The sequence below is a fragment of the Xyrauchen texanus genome, chromosome 12 (assembly GCF_025860055.1).
Source record: "Xyrauchen texanus isolate HMW12.3.18 chromosome 12, RBS_HiC_50CHRs, whole genome shotgun sequence".
NCBI lineage: Eukaryota > Metazoa > Chordata > Actinopteri > Cypriniformes > Catostomidae > Xyrauchen > Xyrauchen texanus.
The window spans coordinates 18,312,347-18,329,126 of NC_068287.1; positions in this window are offsets into that span (position 1 = coordinate 18,312,347).

Genomic DNA, 16,780 nt, shown 5'->3' on the forward strand with positions numbered 1-16,780 from the left:
TCTTGATGTAGATGGTTCCAGAAATAAGGAAGCAGCGTGTAGCGGGGTGACAGTCCAAATAAGTCAAGGTTTAATGGTTTTCAGCTTGAGAACAGTTCATGCACTTTAGCTTCACAGCATAATACACTTTAGCTTCACAACTTCAGGGTTTCCTTGTTGCGCCCTCCCTCTCTCCCTCTCCCTCTCTCTCCCCATCCATCCATCCCTCCCTCTCTCTCTCTCTCTCTCTCTCTCCATCCATCCATCCATCCATCCCTCCCTCTCTCTCTCTCTCTCTGGGTTTCTCGGTGGCCTTTTCAAGCCCATCTCCATCGTCACTGTAACGAGACACAGGTGTTACGTATCACTAATCACCAGGTGATGGCACTTACCGCTTCCTCTCCCCAGTGACAGACACATGACCACGTCCCGCTCCACACTTGACTTACAATTTTCAAAAGAGTTTCACATTAGCATGTTTCTAAGCTTTTGATGCAGTACTATAATACACATAAACAATAAGAAGGACAAACAAATATTGGGTAAATCAATTTCAAATTACACTGGATTTTTTTAGCGACACTTTTCAGTTTTCAATATTGAAATACACATATTTATACAAAAAAAAATTCTTGCTTTTTCCACCATCTTGACTTTGTTAAAATTCATTGTATTGTATTCTTCACAAGGGATAAATGTGATGCTGCCATAGCATTTGGCTAAAAATGAAGTAGACTCCTAGCTATTTGAAACAGCCTTTGCATCACATCCTATCTAATCACCTCATCTATGAGGGTTTAAAATGTGGCCTCCTTAGGCAGCCTCAATAGGTTTTGGAACAGAGCATATGATTAATCATAATCAAGGTTCCTTATGCACTTTCCTGAAATGATGGAAGAGTCAAGATATGTGATGCTATTCAGCATGAGACAACACTCACCCGCTTTAGTAGTGTTGGGTTAACAGCTGTGTCAGGGTGAATGAGCAGAATAACAGTAGGCAGTCTATGCTTGCAAACCAGTCTGCTTAAACCCTTATGTGCAATCACAGTCTTTCATGCTTCCGCATTGCATTGATTAGTGGAACAATTTTGCCTGATTACTGATTACAAGTCGACTGATATCATTGTTACAGATGTTAAGAGGCACATTTCCTTACCACCTGCTGCTATGATACAAGTTAATTGCAGAGGATCACATTTGAACATAATATCAAATGTCAAGCCTTTTGCCTTTTATCCCCCAGTGATTTCAAAAGCAGCAATAAGACAGCCAACCTCTCTAATCGACAGCCGTCAAATGTAGATATATGGTGAAATGTGTTATTTTGAATTCCAGAGGTCCCAGGAGGTGCAATATAATGCCATTAATGAAGAAAACAAAAAATAACTTCATCAAAATAAAGAGTGGTTTCTTTTTGAATTCCAACCAGTTCCGCATTCACTTTTTCTATGCCAAAATAAAGAAATAACAATATTTACATAAATATGTAGGGACATTCTTCTCTGAAGCAACACGTGACTGCACAGTAAAATTTGTACTACATAAACTTTTGAATAACAGCTAGATTACAGCCATGTCTAAGGTGATATTATTGTCTGAGATTTAATAGTTAGTTTTAAAGATAAATTAATACAGAAAGTATTCAAATAAAATGGAATTTATTACACTCACAAAACAAGGTAAAGGGCAATCCTATGAAAAAGTGAGGAAAAGTATATTCAAATACAGTCAAGGACATTAATACAAATCTTTGTTATCAACTCAACATACTCACTGGCTTTAAGTAAATGTTTTATTAGTGTAACGCGCACACAAAAAGAGACAGTCACAATGTTGAGTGAAAACTGCTTTATAAAACAATAAAGCAGGCAACAGTACAAAAAGGGGCAAGTCCAGTGAAGAATGGTCAAGGGGGAGCGTAAGGTCGGAGCCGGGGAATCAGAAATAGAAAGGGGGCAAATCCGGGAGAGTAGTCGAGGGGAGCGAGGGTCAAAGTCGGGGTAAACAGGATGAAACAAACACGTAGCAAGAGGGGACTAGAGGGAGCAAAAGACAGGGGAACAAGAGGAGCTGGCAAGCTAAGAGGTAACAAGTAGGGAGGTCAAAACTAAACGAGACTAGCGGGGGCAAAACTAGATGAGACTAGCGGGGGTCAAAACACGGGAATCTAAATACAATAACCAATGGGATACAAATGGAAGGATGGTGTATTTATAGGGGCGAGTGCAGGTGTAAACAATGACAGGTGATATGGACGAGTGCAGGTGTATACAATGTGTGGGGATTGGAAGCGCGTGAGTGCAGGTGGTCATAATGTTCTGGCTGAAGCGCGTGAGAAGCGAGCATGAGTCAGAGGGGGCAGAGAGTTTACGAGCGAGAGCTCGTAATAGCAAAACCAGGCATGGAAGCCCGAGGGAGGAAAAAGAGCGTACGAGCTCAAGGGGGCGGAGCGAGGGAGTGGGAAGCGAGCACGCTCGCGTAGTGCATGTGTGCGTGCTCGCGGAAGCGGAGATGGGGCAGAGGAGCGGGGTTCGTGACAGTACTCCCCCCTCTGAATAGGACGGCTCCTGACGGCCACGCTGGGTTGCGTGGAGCGCGAGGGAACAGAACGAGCGTTTGAGCTCGCGGGGGGGCAGAACGAGCGTGTGAGCTCGCGGGGGCAGAACGAGCGTGTGAGCTCGCGGGGGGCAGAACGAGCGTGTTAGCTCGCAGGGGGCAGAACGAGCATGTGAGCTCGCGGGGGCAGAACGAGCATGTGAGCTCGCAGGGGGCAGAACGAGTGTGTGAGCTTGCGGGGGCAGAACGAGCATGTAAGCTCGAGGGAACAGAAACACACCAACAAAATGAGGGCAGTCCAAGGGGGACAGAAGGCACAAAGGGAAATGAAACAGTCCATGGGGGTCAAATGGGCAGTTCAAGGCAAGGTCAAGGGGAACATAGCGAACAGGCGGGTGGTCGGGAGATCTAGGGGGCAGCCTTAGGGCAGAGACTGGGTCAGGGGGTCTGGAAGGCGACTGGAGAACAGGGACTGGGTCCGGGGGTCTGGAAGGTGACCACCGGACAGGAATAGGGTCCGGAGGCCAGGGAAGAGGCCACAGGACAGGTAGAGGGTCAGGAAGTCCGGGCTGAGCCGTGAAAGGTGGAGCTGTCAGAGGTGGCACCGTAGGTGGCTCTGGAGGTGGGGTCCTGGAAGGCTTCGGAGGTGGAGCCGACGGAGGCTTTAGGGGCGAAGGCCTGGAAGACTCTGGAGGTGGAGCCGAAGGAGGCTTTAGGGGCGAAGGCCTGGAAGGCTCTGGAGGTGGAGCCGAAGGAGGCTTTAGGGGCGAAGGCCTGGAAGGCTCTGGAGGTGGAGCCGAAGGAGGCTTTAGGGGCGAAGGCCTGGAAGGCTCTGGAGGTGGAGCCAAGGGGGGCTTTAGGGGCGAAGGCCTGGAAGGCTCTGGAGGTGGAGCCAAGGGGGGCTTTAGGGGCGAAGGCCTGGAAGGCTCAGGAAGTGGAGCCCATGGAGGTGGCGCCATAGGAGGCTCCAGAGGTGAAGACCTGGAAGGCTCTGGAGGCAGAGCCGAGGGAGGTGACGCCGTGGGAGGTGGCGCCGTAGAAGGCTCCAGGAGTAAAGCCCTGGTAGGCTCTGGAGGCAGAGCCGGGGGAGGTGGCGCCGTAGGAGGCTTGGGAGGTGGAGCCGCAGGAGGCTCGGGAGGCGAATCTCTAGAAGGCGCTGGAGTCTTAGGGAGCAGAGCCGTAGGAGGCTCGGGTGGTGGAGCCGTGGCAGGCTCGAGAGGCGGAGCCCTAGGACGCTCTGGAGTCTTTGGGAGCAGAGCCATGAGAGGCTCTGGAGGTGGAGCCATAGGAGGCTCTGGAGGGGGAGCCGTAGGAGGCTCGGGAGGCAGAGCCATAGGAGCCTCTAGTGGCCGAGCCCTGGAAGGCTCGAGAGGCTTGAGGGGGGAGCCATGAAAGACTCGAGAGACGAAGCCCTGAGAGGCTCGAGAGGAGGAGGAGCCCTGAAAGACTCGAGAGGGGGAGCCCTGAGAGGCTTGAGAGGGGGAGGAGCCCTGAGAGACTCGAGAGGCGAAGCCGTGAGAGGCCTGAGGGGTGGAGCCATGAAAGACTCGAGGGCGGAGCCCTGAGAGGCGGAGGAGCCCTGAGAGACTCGAGAGGTGAAGCTGTGAGAGGCTTGAGGGGTGGAGCCATGAAAGACTCGAGAGGGGAAGCCCTGAGAGGCGGAGGAGCCCTGAGAGACTCGAGAGGCGAAGCCGTGAGAGGCTTGAGGGGTGGAGCCATGAAAGACTCGAGGGATGGAGCCCTGAGAGACTCGAGGGGCGAAGCCGTGAGAGGCTTGAGGGGTGGAGCCACGAAAGACTCGAGGGATGGAGCCCTGAGAGACTCGAGAGAGGCTTGAGGGGTGGAGCCATGAAAGACTTGAGGGATGGAGCCCTGAGAGACTCGAGAGGAGGAGCCCTAGAAGGCTCGTGAGGAGGGGCCCTTGGAGGCTCGAGAGGAGGAGCCCTAGGAGGCTCGAGAGGAGGAGCCCTGAGAGACTTGTGAGACGGAGCCCGGGAGGGCTCTGAGGGGCGAGCAGAGGCTGACCGAGCCGTGGAAGACTCTGAGGGCGGAGCAGAGGTTGGTAGAGCCATGGAAGACTCTGAGGATACCTCTGCGATCTTGAGCACAATACGAGACTGGGGAGAAGGGGCCCTCTTCCTTCTCTTACATCTTCGGCCAACAGGGGATGTGGCCATGGGGACGGTTGAGGCTACAGGCGCTGGCTCGCTGACTGTGGCAGACATGGGCGCTGGCTCGCTGACCGTGGCAGGCAGGGGCGTTGGCTCGTTGGCCGTGGCGGGCATGGGCGCTGGCTCGTTGGCTGTGGGCGCTGGCTCGTTGGCCGTGGCAGGCATGGGCGTTGACTCGCTGGCCGTGGCAGGCTTTGGGATTGGGGCCATGTCAGGCTTCGGGACTAGGGCCGTGTAAGGCTTCAGGACGGGGGCCGTGTAAGGCTTCAGGACGGGGGCTGTAGTAGGCTTCAAGACGGGGGCTGTGGTAGGCTTCGAGACGGGGGCCGTGGTAGGCTTCAAGACAGGGGCCGTGGTAGGCCTCGAGACGGGGGCCGTGGTGTAGAGCGCTGGTTCAGTATCTGCCTCCCCCACAGTAAATGAGGAACCAACGCACAGCAGGGCGAGGTCAATAAACTGAGCCAGGTTGAGAGAGCAGTGACCCCCAGGCATGTATGATGAGGCTGGCTCATTCAGTCCATCTTGAAAAATGTCTTTCAGAACCACCTCATCAAAATTCACCTGGTTGGCCAGGGCACAAAAATCAATAACATAAGCCTCCAAGGTTTGGCTCCCCTGACGCAAAACCATGAGTTGGGCCGCTGGGTCCATGATGTCGAGGGCGGGGTTATGAGTTACACAACCGCTGCCTCGCATCAAAAACCCTTGGTTAGCGTCAAAAGAGCCGTCAAACCTCTTAGGGGGTTGAAGGCTCACGGCGCTCAGAAATGCGCTGGGAGTATAAACGGGCTCAGGGACAGACACAGGTAGAACAGGGTGACAAAAGTCAAACAAAGTGCTTACCTGCTGTCCCTGGGCCGTGAGTGCGTGGTAATCTCTCCCAGTCGCAAATCCGCGCTCAGATCACACCACGAAAATCCGCTCTAGTGAGCTGCGCGAATCCGTGGGGTGCATTGTGACTGCCTTCGGTTAGGTTGGTTATTTTGTAACACGCACACAAAAAGAGACAGTCACAATGTTGAGTGAAAACTGCTTTATAAAACAATAAAGCAGGCAACAGTACAAAAAGGGGCAAGTCCAGTGAAGAATGGTCAAGGGGGAGCGTAAGGTCGGAGCCGGGGAATCAGAAATCGAAAGGGGGCAAATCCGGGAGAGTAGTCGAGGGGAGCGAGGGTAAACAGTCGGGGTAAACAGGATGAAACAAACACGTAGCAAGAGGGGACTAGAGGGAGCAAAAGACAGGGGAACAAGAGGAGCTGGCAAGCTAAGAGGTAACAAGTAGGGAGGTCAAAACTAGACGAGACTAGAGGGGGCAAAACTAGATGAGACTAGCGGGGGTCAAAACACGAGAATCTAAATACAATAACCAACGGGATACAAACGGAAGGATGGTGTATTTATAGGGGCGAGTGCAGGTGTAAACAATGACAGGTGATAGGGACGAGTGCAGGTGTATACAATGTGTGGGGATTAGGCAGCGTGAGTGCAGGTGGTCATAATGTTCTGGCTGAAGCGTGAGAAGCGAGCATGAGTCAGAGGGGGGAGAGAGTTTACGAGCGAGAGCTCGTAATAGCAAAACCAGGCATGGAAGCCCGAGGGAGGAAAAAGAGCGTACAAGCTCAAGGGGGCGGAGCGAGGGAGTGGGAAGCGAGCACGCTCGCGGAGTGCATGTGTGCGTGCTCGCGGAAGCGAAGATGGGGCAGAGGAGCGGAGTTCGTGACAATTAGTTTACTGTTTTATTGTAATATTAACCTTTAAGGTGGTACACATTTTCATTCACAGTCAGTTTGGCATACTCCTTTTATTCCTATATTTTTAGCCATGGCCATGTAGGAATCTCAAGCCTGGTTTGATGTTGAGATGACATGTAAATGTGTATTATATAACCAAATGTTCACTGTCAACATCATTTAAACCTTAAACTGAATGCTGCACTGCATAAAAGTGAATCTTAATAAAAAAAATACAGAGCCTTGCATTTCATGTTGCTTGTCTTTTAGGGGTTACAATAAAAATGGTTGAAGCTTTTTAATGCTGAAAATAGTGCTGGTGGTAATGGATCTATCTTTTGAACATTCCCACTGAAGCTATGGCAGCTGTCTTCAAGGGTCTTCAAGCTAGCACTAAATGAAACCATCTTGAATAAGTCACAAATGTGTTACTAAAAGCATCGCTAATGTCTTATGTATGAAGACATGGAATCTCCCCACAGTTTGTGATTACAGTACGGCTAGGTCACATATATAAGAAATAGACTTTTCCAGACAAAAAGAGAGAGAGAATGAGAGAGACAGGCAGAGCCGGTAGAGGCTTGATGAATGCGGGCGGAGCCGAGGGAGGCTTGAGGCTAAGAGTCCTAAATGACTGGGAAATTACCTCCATGGTTGTGAACAGTCCAGAGACTCGGGAACGACCTCCGTGGTCATGGGCACTGGCAATGACTGGGGAATAACCTCCGTGGTCGTGGGCAATGGCAGCAACTGGGGAGAACATGTCCTTTTCCTTCTATTCCGGACAGCTGGGAGCATAGTCACAGGAGCAGACAAGGCCACAGTCATAGGTGCTGGCTCGTTGGCCGTGGTAGGCTTGGAGCAAGGAGCCCTGGAAAGCTTGGAGCAAGGAGCTGTGGAAGGCTTGGACAAGGGAGCAGAAGATGCAGGTATTGGCCCTGATTTCCCACCATAATCCACTGTGTAAAGGGATCCGAAAAATTCCAGAGACTTCTCCACATATTCAAAGAGTGTCCAGTGAGGCATCAGTTCCGTCAGTGCACTATGCAGGCCGGTCCAGAAGAAAACCACAAGAGAGCGGTCTGGATAGTGCACTAAATTCGCTAGTTCTAAACTCACGGACGTGATCCTCCTGCCTTGTTTCGCCGGTATTCACTCCACCTCGGTGCACAGCGAAGACGCCAACACCCTCCATGCGGAGATTGCGACCCATCTACTCAAAGACCCACTAAAGCCTGTCCCCCCAGCTGAGATGAAGAAGGTTTCTACAGCCCTTACTTCATCATACCCAAGAAAGGCGGCGGCTTACAACCAATCTTGGACTTGAGAGTTTTCAACTGGGCTCTGCACAAACTCCCGTTCAAAATGCTCACACAAAGACACATCTTAACTTGAGTCCGGCATCAAGATTGGTTTGCAGTGGTAGACCTGAAGGACGTGTACTTCCACGTCTCAATCTTGCGGTCCTTCCTATGGTTCGTGTTCGACGGCCAGGTGTATCAGTACAAGGTCCTCCCCTTCAGCAAATCCCTGTCCTCTCGCATCTTCACGAAGGTCGCAGAGGCAGCCCTTGCCCCGCTTAGAGAAGTGGTATCTGCATACTAAACTACCTCGATGACTGGCTCATCCTGGCCCACTCCCGAGAGTTACTATAAGCCCACAGGACCAGGTGCTGAGGCACCTCAGCCACCTAGGGCTTCAGGTCAACTGGGAAAAGAGCAACCTTGCCCCGGTTCAGAGCATCTATTTTCTTGGCATGGAGTTAGACTCAGTCTCAATGATAGCGCATCATCAACCCTGCCTGCCACCAGACTTTCAAACCATGGACAGACCTCTGTTTTATGCGGACAGGAGTCCCCTTATAGCAGGTGTTCTGTCGCATTCTGGTCACCACAAATGCCTCCAAGCAGGGTTGGGGCGCTGTGTGCAACGGGCACGCAGCTGCCGGCTCCTGGAAAGGAAGCATTGGCACATCAACTGCCTAGAGTTGCTGGCTGTATTTCTTGCCTTACGGAGGTTTCTCACACTAATTCAGGGCAAGCACATCTTCACCCGTTCAGACAGCACAGCATGGGTAGCATCTTTTCCCCCTGAAAGAATAGGAGTTGGAATGGAACGTCTTCCCCCATGCGTTTGATAGCGTTAAGATGGCCCCAGCCGCTTTAAATCTATGCGAGAAACATAGAGAGAGAAAAGGCACGGCTGGCGCGGCTTGCTTCCATGCTTGGCACATCGCCTTGTTCGCCCCTTCGGGGTGCCGGGAATCAGAAGGTTATGATGATTTTTTGGGTTGCTGGAGAAGGGTACGTGCAGTCTGATGTGGCCTGTTGCTTTGGCACACAACTGCCTGCCTGCACCTGCATCAGCAGCGCACGTACACGGTTCAGACGCACTTCCTGAATGGACAGATGCACTTCCCTCCATTTATACCCGTATATCCAGGGCGGGACATGCAAATTCTGTCTGCCAATATTTCATTGGCCTTTTCTCAAGTTCAGAGATGCATGAGGCTCTCAAGAGAGACCCCTAGTGTCGCTTCTTTGACACAACGTCTCGTTCCCTCCATCAGGGAACGGAGGTTTCAACAGTAACCTAGATATTTGTTTATGTTATACATTTCTATTGACTCCATCTGCCTTCTTTGCAGATTTTTTATTTTTATTTATTTTCACTGTTCTTGACCATGCATTCTGCATTATTTGTGAAAGATACAGTACTTGCAATGATGCAATGGAATTTGTCCAAAATGATGAACCTTAGAAGATAGCAAAATTTTGTAGGCATCCCACTTAACAGAGCTATGGTCTCTTTTTTTTTTTATTATGAAAATGTAATTCCCTTTTAAAATTCATTTTTGGAGCATATACTTAAGCTTTAATATGTGGGGAAAAAAATTAAACAAACAGATTAAATGGAAACTGATATACTGTACAAAACATTTAGAAAAGCCTACTGTAAAGTCTAAATCCTTTCCATTGACAGTCATTGAGCTACAGTCAGTAGTCACAGAGTACCATAGGGAACATCACTCCGGTGTAATGGAGCAGACTTAAACAGTGACTTGAATAACCTGTGAATCTGCAGGAGTCCTCTTCTGACAAGCTGTGTGGGAAACTGGTGGGTGAGTTAGCAGCTTGAGACCGGGAGAGAGAGACCACTGGGACATCGATCCAACACAAAGTATATCTTCTGTCCTGACTACACAACCAATCAGGGCCTAGCTGATTGATGGCTGGATAATTGAACCATCCTTAGGGTGTTCACGTTTCAGTCTTCACCTATTTCTCTTCATCACCCATTTGGCAGTGAAATCTATAATATTTTTCTTTGTCTTTACTTCTAACAAAGGACCTCCCAATGTCTGTGTGCATGGAAGCACACAGGGACAGAGCGATTACACTTGCTCAGGCGATGTGATAAACCACAAGCACGTCCAGACTAATTCATCTGTGCAGAGAGGCCACCTGCTGCCCCAAAGGGCAAACACCCATGTGTTCTGCTGTTTTATCTTAAAAAAGTGCCTTGTGCTGGTTCTTCACCTCTCATTGCAGCTTCACATTCTCTGCAGATACTTGCTGGGGGGGGGCAGCTTTTTCTGGCTTTAGATGGGTTATAGGCAGTTTTCATGTGGTCAGGCTGGGATCACCAGCAGGCTGACCAGCTGAACCAAGTAAAATCACCAGTTTGGTGAGACCAGCTAGACCCTCTTAAACCAGGTAAGACCAGCAAACCATCTTAGTCTGGTTTAAGATGTTCTTTTCAAGCTTGTTACAAAAATTAAAGGGATATTTAACCCCAAAATGAAAATGTGGTCATTATTTGCACGTCTTTCCAAGCCTGTATTATTTTCAAAATGAGATGCTAGGCACAGTTATTTTTCAGATAATGAAAGTGGACAATGAAAGTGGCTTTATACTTCCCAGATAAAAAAAAATATCATAAAAGTTTTCCCTACATCTTGCACGGCGAACGCTATAATCCAAGCCTTCTGAAGCATCAACCACCTTTCAAGCCATTATTCAATTATAATCTTCCCCTGCATCAAAGCTCACAAATCAAATGTTTGCTTGTGGTCAAATAAAACATTATGCATTGTACCCAGCCTAATGTCATTGGTGCCAAACAACAATGGCTCATGTGTGTCATGTGTAGGGACATTAACTTTTTGGCTAACAAGCCACTGTGGCTAGTGGTATTTCAAAGTTAATTGCAGGGGTTGAAAGAGTACTGAAAAATAATACTCAAGTAAAAGTACTGTTACATCTTAAAAATATATAGCACCTGTTCTAAAATCTATTCAAGTAAGAGTAAAAGCTCATTTAAAAGTTCTCATGAGTAGTGAGTATTGAATACTGAGTTGCGAAAACTATGCCCCTTTTTAAATAAAAACTCTTTGCTGCAATTTTAAAATGTAGCACACATACCATAATTTGATTCCCTTTTATGGCTGTTTGCCAGTAAAAATAAAAAATATAGGTATTTTATAGGTGTTTGTGATTGACAACATTTCAAATACATCACATATGATAATGTAAACACTACATTAATCTGATTTTAAAAAATAAATAAAAGGGTGACATGATTACAGAAATGAAAAGATGAAAGTTATTTTCAATATCATAATGTAATAAACAATTACATTAAAATCAGTTTATGTGTAGGGTCTACATTTTCCTTAATGCCAACAGACAGAGTTACTGTTACGCATGTAAAAACATGTTCAAAACAATACAAAAAAATTATAATAATATGAAAACCCTCCAAAAAGTCAGGGTCACTTGGTGCATTATGTCCTGCACAATAGAGAGGGTAGAGAAGTGGTTTGGTACTGGGGCCACATCGGGCTTCAAAGGAATAATTCACACAAAAATGTAAATTATCTCATCATTTACTCACCCTTATGCCATCCCTGATGTGTATGACTTTCTTTCTTCAGCAGACCACAAATTAAGATTTTTATAAGAATATCTCTTTTGGTTCAAACAATTAAGATGAATATTTGCCAAAATTTTGAAGCTCCAAAAATCACATTAGTCAGCATAAAGGTAGCTAACTCCATGTGACTCCAGAGGTTAAATCCATGTCTTCAGAAGAGATATAATATGTTGGATGAGAAACGGATCAATATTTAAATACATTTTTACAATATATTATCCTCCCTGCTCAGTCAATCTCCACTTTAACTTTCACTTCCTTCTTCTTTTGTGTTTGGTGATTCACATTCTTCATGCATATCACCATCTACTAGGCAGGGTGAAGATGTTCTTGCAAAAATGGACTTAAATATTGATCTGTTTTTCACCCACACCTATAATATCACTTCTAAAGACATGGAATTATCCACTGGATTCATATGGATTAATTTATGCTGCATTTATGAGCTTTTTGGAGCATAAACATTTTGCCATCCATTCACTTGTATTGTACGGGCCTACAGAGCTGAAATACTCTTTTACAAATCTTAATTTGTGTTCTTCTGAAGAAAGAAAGTCACACATCTGGGATGGCATGTGGGCGAGTAAATGATGAGAGAATTGATTTAGATTTGATTGGTTCAACATTGATTTAGTTCTTGTATCTTTTAAGCCCAGAAATAGTTGTGTTCTCATTCTAATCTAATGCAAGATTCAAAATATCTGAAGTTTGTGACTGGTGGAATATTCTGCTTGAAGTATTGCTCTACAATGTTTGATACTTTTCTGTCAGACATTAGAAGAAACATGATTAAGGCTACCCTGGTGAAAAACAAATATGCTAAGTATACTTGAAGCCAGACTAATTATAAGTATGCTTCAAGTGTGTTATGATTAGTTAACTTGAAGTGTGCTAATTTGGAACAACTAATATTTTACTGAGTATATTTTAGTTGTAATTAAATGGTAGTAAAGCATAACTTTAAATGTATTTAGTGTACTTTTGTGTGCTAAATTGGAACAACTTCAAGTATAATTAGTATACTTTAAGTATATGCCTGTGAAGGGTAATTACATGCTTGATTAGTGATATTAAAGTGTACTTTATTTGTGTTACAAGTAAATTACAAATTAATTGCAAGTGTCTTCAAAACATAAAAGCAATATACCATAAGTGTATTATATTTGAGTAAAAAGTATATGCTGAGTAACACGTTTGGCTTATTCAAAATACAACAAATTACACACTTTGTCTTCAATAATAAACTGTTAGTACTTAGCCATACTTTGTACAATACAGTTTAAACATTACATCATCTTACACAAGACAGTATTTTAAATGTGATACCTGCATACACTGTAAAATTTGACTTGTTCAGTTTACTTAAAAATTAAGGAAACCAATTGCCTTATTTTTGAAAAGCAAACTTACTTGCTAAAATTAAGTTCTATTAATGTTCCTATGCAAGTAATGTCAACTTGTTATTATTAAACTTAATAGTACATTTCTAGTTAACTTAATTTTTTTGGTTAATTTACTATAAATTAATTAGTAACCTTACAAATTATTTATTAGTAAGATTACTCTATTAAGTCAATTAACTTAAAATTAATACAATTCGTTCACTTTACATCTGAAATACCACTAATCTCAACATGAGTTTACTGTATCACTTTAAGTTGTGTACACTTAAAATACTATGTGCAATAGGTTTCCACATTCTCTTTAAGTAAACTGAACACAATTTTTCTAGTTCAAATAACGCACTTAACAAGTTTGAAATTCTCAACTGTTTATTTGTGTAATAAACAGCTGAAACTCTAAGAATAACACAATAAAAAATCTATGCCTTTAAAACAATCTGTTCTCAAGACAACATAATATCTGGACCAAAAACAAGGTATAGAGCATTTGCAGAACAGGCACTGTGCAAACTCCAAAAAAGTATTTATTTAAAAAAAAAGAAAAGAAAAAGATCCTTTACTATTTGGAAAAACCTGCACATGGAAAGATTCTTAAACTGAACTGTAATTACAGCAAAATATGCCAGAAATAAGTTCAGCTTAATAGACGATTTTTAAGGGTTTGGAGTTTGGGTTTGAGATTCTTTCCTCCCAAAGACAGAAATACCCACTGAATAAAATCAAATGTGTTCCTCATTGTCTTTGGATGGTCTAAATTTAGAGCATAGATCAAAGCAAAGTGGAGACATACAGAATGTGGCAAATTTGGGACATCATCCATGACAATTCCCTCCATTGCATCCATGTTGAGGACATGTGGACATTTGGCAGACATGCCTTCAGGTAAAACTGTGAACAGTCCAACATCTAATTCACTGAAGCCTGCATCTACATCTGAATCCTATAAAAGAATGAAAAATAGGAAGTGTGAATTTCTGTTCAGTGCTGGATATATTCTAGTGACCAGGGGCTGTTCATTAACCCAAAAAATTTAATTGATTAATTAATTATTTTGATAACCACAGCAGGTGTACAGTGATCAATGCAAACATAAAGCACAAGGAAATGTAATCATGCTTTAAATCATGAGAGAGATGACAAGATTTACATGGACATGGATTAAATCACTCAGCATAAGGGTGAATTATAATTTTTGGGTGAACTATTCCTTTAAACTTTGTTTTATAGCTTATTGTATCATATTGCATGTCTTCAGAAGACTTGGAAAGTTCAATGGAATACTTTATTGTACTTTTACATTGTTCTGAATTATTAAAGGGTTAGTTCACCCAAAAATCCCAAAATGTATTCACCCTCAAGCCATCCTAGGTGTATATGACTTTCCTCTTTCAGCCAAACACAATCAGAGTTATATTAAAAAATATCCTGGCTCTTCCAAGCTTTATAATGGGAGTGAATGGTAACTTCGCCCAAAAAGCAAATCCATCCATCAAAAAAGCAATCCATACGGCTCAAGGGGGTTAATAAAGGCCTTCTGAAGTGATGCGTTTTTTTTAAGAAACATATCCATATTTATAACTTTATAAACTATTATCACTGGCATCCGGTAACGGCCGTCCACATGTTCACAAGAGAGTCGAGTTCCGGCGTATGACATAAGCTCCAGTGATAAGTGACAAAAGCGAAAGCACAGCGTATAGAGGAAGCCAGTGAACGTGCGGACAGCCATGACCGGAAGCCAGTGATTATAGTTCATAAAGTTATAAATATGGATATTTTTCTTACAAAAATGCATCGCTTCGCTTTAGAAGGCCTTTAATAACACCCTGGAGCTGTATGGAGGATTATTTTGATGGATGGATGTGCTTTTTTGGGCTTCAAAATCGAAGATACCATTCACTCCCATTATAAAGCTTAGAAGAGACAGTGTTTGTGTTTGGATGAAAGAAGAAAGTCATATACACCAGGGTGGCTTGTATGGGATAATTATGGGCTAATTAAAATTTTTGGGCGAACTAACCCTTTAAGAACACAGAATTGTATTTACAGTATATTTTATTGCATGAATTTAAGGAATTGAAATCACCAATGTCCCAAATCACTATTTTTTTAAAAAGAGACAATTACAGTATCGACTGTAAAAGTACACCCAGAACTTTTTCATAACCTAATCTATAATATCATTTAATAAAGCAAATGCACAATTTAAAAAAGTATAAACAGCGATAAAAATACTTATGAAGCTCATCCTGAAAAATTCCTCTGGGTCATCCCCAGGAGGATTGGAAGACCCTGAATATTGCAGTGCAAACATATGTTACATCAGATGACTATGAAAAAGTAGATACAGGTAGATGTGAGGGTAACAATCACAGCCAAATCATGATTTAAAGATGACAATAATCACAAAGGAATACCATGACTCAATGTGATGCATAATTTCATCGTGTTCTTCCCTGATTTCCTCCTTTCTCTGAAAAGTTTCAGTGAAACGTACAGAATGCGAGTCCAACGCTGCATAGAACTCAGATCTCAGATTCTCCCCAGATATGCGATTGATCATGTGACCACTCGCGACATGGTAAGTTTAGAAAACGCTATGGAAGTGGTAAAAATTATCATTGAATATTGTTTTTTTGTAGGTTCCTGGTGCAAAGTTATTTTATATTGACTTTATAGCACTTGGGATATAGCGCACGAGTCATATGTAGTATTTTAACGATACTTTCATGATCCTTTTTTGTCCTTTTTGTAGCATAGCTTTAATATTCTCTTTAATATTCTCTATCCACATTACATGTAAATATCATCACTAAGACTCATGCACTATATTCCAAGTCTTCTGAAACCATAAAATAGCTTTCTGTAAGATTTTTTTGACTGATATTTTTTAGTCTGGATGTTGGGTTGTAATGAACATTGGGTTAGTAAATGATTACAACATTTAAATTTTTACTGAACTATTCCAATAAATTGTGATTTATTTCTAAAAGTATACTTTTCCTCAGTTCAAAAACAGTATGATTAATCACTAGGTGCTACTGCTTTATTAGCTCTCAGTTTTTACAAAGATAACTTTCCTTTCATTCTGGACATGTGGCACAGCACATGTCTAAACCAGACATTTCTGACACATAACATTTAGACCTAATGGCTTATACTAGCCCCAGACACACACAGATGCACACACTTACAAATAGACAAATATAATTTGATTTCCATACGAACAGATGCCTGCACACAAGCCATGCGCCTATACATGCCATGCCTCAGACGTGTCGAACTATGATGGGTTATGAAGACATTCACTACACCTAATTCAAATGATGTTGCACTCTGTAATCTCACAGCACATGTCAGCCGCGTGGATGCTGGGTCATCACCACCACCTCTACCACTGGAGAGTAATAATGTAAACGAGGAACAGAGCGCAGGTCAGACATAGAGTGCAGACCTGGGCATCACAATGGAGGGTGCTTGAACTGTGCAGGGAATTAATTATATGAAGGAGGCTCTGTCGCTATCTCTCAACTTCAACACCTGTGCATAAATCAGACATGCCACCCGGTGTCGCCGTTCATAGCAGACCGACAGCTCAGAAAAACAAAAGTGCTACTGTGGTCCCTTTGCCTTTATAGATCTGCCTCTTCCATCGCGTGTAATATAAATATGTGCCTCCAAACCCAGCAACAGGTTTGAGGTTTCATCATGCACACTCAGAATAATTGAATAATTGTAAAAAAATCAATTTTGACTCTAATTTTAATGTCCTGTTGAGATGTAATGCACGTTCTTTCTCTTTGAGATCATAGAATAAAAAAATGTCAAAAAATTCTGTTTAAATATTTTCTCCTATTCAAGTTTAATGTGCAGAGTCATCTGACAGTAAGACATTCACAGGCTGATTTCACAGCCTGGGCCCAGCTCTCAGCCCCAGCATTGAGCACCCCGCAGGAAGCGCACGCCTACCCCCTCTCTCGAACATCCTCCAGGACCCGGAAGGC